This window comes from Heliangelus exortis, chromosome 1 (genome assembly GCF_036169615.1).
Source record: "Heliangelus exortis chromosome 1, bHelExo1.hap1, whole genome shotgun sequence".
NCBI lineage: Eukaryota > Metazoa > Chordata > Aves > Apodiformes > Trochilidae > Heliangelus > Heliangelus exortis.
This window is the reverse complement of record NC_092422.1, coordinates 61,639,146-61,644,444: the sequence shown is the minus strand read 5'-3', so window position 1 is coordinate 61,644,444 and position 5,299 is coordinate 61,639,146. Positions and strand designations below refer to the sequence as shown.

The following is a 5,299-nucleotide window of genomic DNA, read 5'->3' as shown; positions in this document are numbered from 1 at the left end:
CTGGGAAGCCTTCAGTGCACCTGAGTTCAGTGGGGCTTGTGAGCACTCAAATCCTTGCAGAAGTGATTGGCAGTTCCTGGATGGCATCCTTAGAGATTGCATGTTGCTGGATGTTCTTTCACCTCCTTATTAGCAGCAAATTTTACTTGCAGCTGTCCAAGATTTTTTTATTCTGGCCTGTCCCCATCCTTAATTGCTGATATCTGTGTGTGCAAAGGTGAAAAAGCATATTTGTTCCTTCCCTTCAAATATTGGGCCAAGAAATAAAATTAAAAGGGAAGGGGGGGAAGTAGAGGGAAGATCCACAAATATTCCTGGAAATAAAATCCACTGATCTACTCGGCTTTTTGCTAATTCAAAAAGATCTAGAAGAGTAAGAATTTATTCACAGAGATGTTCACAGAAAAGCAAAAGCAGAGCAAATCCTACCATGAATAAATATTCATGGGAGTATTTGCACTGAGAGATCTCCCCTGACTATCCTAAAACCTTTTTTTTTTTTCCTGTAGTGTGGCTGGAAAGGAGAGAATTAAGTAGTTTCAGGGAGTGAAAAAGGAACATGAAGTAGTAGTCAGCGAGAAGTGTATTTGCTGCTATTGCAGCCAGGAACAGTGAAGCTGAGCTCTGAGCAGGTGACTGGTTTGCCTTCAGTCATGAATCTGAAAACTGGTGGGGCAGGGAAATACGGCACAATTAGTTTACCTGCCCACATGGTGCAAGACAGACCAAAAGCTGATGAATAGTTCATGAGCTGTCCCAGTGCAAATTTTCTCTGACCATGAAAACGGGGGGTGGGCATTTAGGAAGACACCATTTAGCTGATGCTGGAGTCTGCAGGTAGGAAATTTCCTCAGGTTTTTAAGCAGTTGCTGGAGAAGTTAGTGGGTGCTGCATTAGAAGGGGGACCAGGACAGAGCTGTGCTGTGGCTGCAGCTTTTTTTTTCCTGACCTGGTAAATCGAAGATTTTTGCCTGCACAGTGGTGCATCTCCAACAGGACCTTGCTCAGGCTTACTTGTAACTTGAGTATTCTTGGCCTTGAAACCTTTTGAGCTTAAGAGGGAAATGATCCAGCAGAGCTGTTGCTGCTACCATCACTGTCCTTCTATAGGAGCTCAGCTTTGGGGCTCCCTAATGGAAAAACGAGTTGTCTGCAGCCATTGCAGGCACCTCAATGTTTCTTTCTTCTCCTGGCCACATATCTGCTCCCTAATTAGTGCCAGTGTCTGCTCAGCACCTTGAATACCACCCACCACTGTTTCCCCCCCTTTGATGGGAGCTACAGTGGCTGAAAAGACAATGCAAGTCCCACTCTACTACTACAGGTATTATCATGGGAACCCCAAAGTACTGCTGGTACCTTTAGCCCTGGTAGCTAAACCTTTCTGCAGTCACCAGTGCTTGACCCTCTTGTCATCTGGACCAGGGGAGACCTGCTGAATGCCTCTGCTTGTATCCACGTCTGTCAGTTGCAGTTTGAGATCATGGTTCCAGAAAGAAAAAAACCTGTTTTCCCTTGACAGACCCCCCCTCCTTTCTCTTAGGCACAGATATATTTGTAGCACTCTATTATATGAACAAAAAAGCCCTGATACATTTTCAGGCTGATTCTGAAAATATATCTTTATAGAGAAGTGAGATGATTTTGTAGTCGAATACTTAAAAAAAAAAAAAAAAAAAAAAACCAAAAAAAAAAAACCACAATGACTAAGACCAGAAACCTCACCAGTGTTGACCATATGCCTGAAAAGCTAATAGCACCTGATAGACAGTGCAACACTTTGTCCTTTCGTTGTGTATTTTCAGTGAAAACAAGAAAACTGAGAACCAGTTCTTACTTGACTTTGTTAGCACCTTTTATTTATTTATTTTCCTTCCAGTTTTTCGCCCTTGATGTATCTCCTAAGACTGTGAGCAGGATACATAGTGCTTCATATTCCAAGTACTGAGGTCTATCTATCAAAAGCTGACTGGAGTGGGTGGTGAAATACAGTAGGAGGTGGCTAGCTACACAGTTGTACTATTAAATTACTGTCTGTCCAAGGAGAGTAATCTCTTGTTTCAGCAGCAGGTACTACTACCAGAGACTGTAAAAACCTCAAGCACTCTGAAATAGGCTGTCATATGTAGCACCATAAATTACATCAGTCAAATATTCCATCATTCATTCACTCCACGGTCTTACAGTAGGATGAATAGTCTGCTCAAGGGAGAAAAACAACCACCAACTTTCTGATTCCCTTTCTATTTACTTTCCGAGAGAGTTTCAGGGGCCAGTTTCCTATGGGAAGTTTTAATTAACCATAAAATATAATTTTCCTTTTGCATAGCTGCAGGTTTCAGGGACCAGATGTGTTGCTCTACAAAATGCAGCAGAGACACAGGATTTTTCTTTATTCTCAAACTGCAGCTATTGTTATCTACCCATTTATTAAGAAGTTTAAGAAATGCAGCATCAATGACTTCCTTTTCATCTTCGTGAAATGGAACATTTGACAGTAAGTTAAAATCCTAAATAAAATATGAAAGCTGCCAGCACATGCCAGAAGTCTCTCAGAGAGCATATATGAGAAGTTGCTCCTAAGACGCAAGTGTCACTAATACCATATAAAAATTGCAAAAAGGTATATGAAAGTCACTAATGTGACATGAAAGAACAAAAGTCTTCAAATTACGTGAAAGTTGCTGTTCAGATATGTTACCCTTACTGTTCTAGTTACTTTCTATCCTATCTTATTAGCAACTTCCATTTCAAGCTAATCTTTGATAAAAGTCTTATTATATTAACAGTTTTCCCCAAGCATCAGAAAATTATATTTCCAGTTGCACTGAGTGAAGTATGACCTCATTAGCAGACTTTTGTACCAGTGCATTGGTTTTTTCACTCCTTTTCATTTGGAAAATACATGCCTTTCTGCAGCCAATTTCTCTGGTGGCATTATCTTTATAAAGGTATACACTGACTGTGCTCACAAAAAGTTAAAAGCGGATTCAAAGCAGGTCTTGGAATGGAGGTTTCTATCACCTGCACACTCTCAGTCCCCATTGCTGGCTACAGAGCTATTTAAAAACATCAATATCATGTTCACAAAGAGCCATGGTATTTAGGAAACCCTATCCAAATGAGAGGCTGACCCATAGTAAGAAACCACACAGGTCTGAGTTCCTTCAGTGGAGAGTCCTGGTACAGGGTCTAAATCCATATTTGAGCAAGAGGGCGGGTTTTTTTCCTAATCCTGTATGGACAGTATTCAGCAAATCCCTACTTCTGCAGTCAGAGATGAGTGTCCTTGTGGACCTCTTGAATGACAGTGAGACCTCATGAATGCATAAGAGCAGGGCATCACAAAGCTAAGTTCAGGGCTATTAGTACTTCAGAGCTATTTCTCTACAGACCAGTGCCCATGCAAGTGTCAAAACTGTAATGATCTAGAACATGGACATAATAATCTTTGGGCATTATGGGTCCACTGATTTGGAATATATTTTTACCAGCCGAGGCTTTTATTCCTTCTTTTTTTGAAATCTTCTGTGAAGGTGATGAAACGTATTGCATTGCTGTTTCTAGCTGCTGAAGTCCTGTATTTCTCCCATGTAACTCAGGCAAGCAAAACACCAGGTCAAGCATGCTATGAGAGGGTCAGGATGCTAATAGGAGATGAAAATGTGAGTAGATGACAAACATTTGTAGTGCAGATTTCCCAGCTCCATATGTAGGCCAGACCTGACCTCTGCAAACTGTGAGGGGGTGGCTGTATTCCCCCACAGTGGAGGACTCAGTCTGTATGATTAGCTTGAAAAAAAGTACCTTCCACAAGTGAAATGGTTGTTGAATACAACAGAATTCCAGAAAGCATGAAAACAATACGTCGAGTGACATTAAACTTTGCATCCTATTAACAATTTCCCCTTCTATTTGGTTTTGATAGCAGGAAACTGCAATTAAACACTATAAATGCACTAGTTACACATCAGGTGACTGTTCCTAACCAGGAAGCTATAATTTGCCCCAACAGACACTTTTCCTTTGATTGTTGGTCAGAAGGTAATGCAGTTTGTACATTTAATAACAGCTTGGGTGTATCGATAAATGATGAAGTTATTATAACACTGTGTATTTACCAAAAAAACACAAAAAAATACTTTGAAGCTAATAATCAAAAGATTAGAGAAAGGATATCTTTTAATTAATTTCAAACCTTGGATTGAGTATTAAATAGAAAGATGAAAGAAAGATTTTGAATTGGAAGGGCTGGTAACTGAAGAGTCTCCACTCTCTTGAGGATTACCATTTAATTTTAAACATTGATTTAAAATAAATGATGGTACAGTCCCCAAGGAAAGATGTATTTCAGTTGTAAACATGAGAGTGATGTATAATAAATGAAATATATAACATTCTCCTTGAGGAGTTTTTTTACTTTATTGTGCAATCGTGCTATGGGAATTATTTATACCCTTTAACTTGAGTCAGACAAAAGCTATCAGGTAGCTTTCTGTAATCAGCTTTCCCTTTATTTATATGCCTGTATTTACATTTTTGAAAATTTGTGATCCAGTTTTTCTACCACCCACCAGCACTTATGAGGGCATGTGATAGATGAGGAAGGTTGACTCTGGATTATCATCTGAATGCCAAGGGTTTTCTACTGGGTCTGACAAAGTCCATACAACCTCACCTTACAGAAAGCCTCATGGCTGCCCCACCCCACATCAGTTTTCACACCTGTTTCATCCTAGCCTATCCAACCTTTCTCATTCATGACTTTGTTTGTCAGCTCTTCACTCTGTTGCAGTCCTCTTATTTTCAGACTTTCCTTCTTAAATATTAAGATATATTGTACTCTAGTTCTAGGAGAAGCAGCTTTTCTGCTTCATTTGTTTTGTGTCCTGTCAGCATCTGGGTGAACACAATAATTAATTATGAATAGTTGTTTCAGTACTTCTTCTACGGAATCTGCTGTTTCTAGGTGTTCCTTTTCCACTATTTTTTCTTTTTTCTTCTATTTTTTAGGGGAAAAAAAAAAAGAAAAAAAAAAAGTGACTGTCAAGATTTTCACGCAAATGTTTGGTTTAAGCTATTTTCTTTTTTGGGAAAATGTGTGCCCTATTGACTCAGCTCAGGAGATCTGTTTCTAAGGTTTCAGGGCTTACATTAATCCAGCTAAAGGACAAAGACATGTTCAGTGACCTAGCTATCCTGTCCAGACTCCATCTCCTGATCTTCTAAATCTCCCCTTTCCTGAGAATTTCTTGGCTCTGAGCATGGAAAGAGAAGCACTCCCAGAGATGGATGAGGC

The 5,299-nt window shown here is 39.8% G+C and overlaps 1 long non-coding RNA gene across 1 annotated transcript in view; it reads right to left on the bottom strand.

The window, feature by feature from the left end:
• Positions 1–3,711: 3,711 nt before the first annotated feature.
• The window catches only part of LOC139796598 (uncharacterized), a 27,379-nt gene continuing 25,791 nt past the window's right edge, over positions 3,712–5,299 (bottom strand). Inside the window, exon 5 of the long non-coding RNA XR_011726069.1 lies at positions 3,712–5,299. This exon is cut by the window's right edge and continues 67 nt beyond it. This is a non-coding gene — a long non-coding RNA (uncharacterized lncRNA).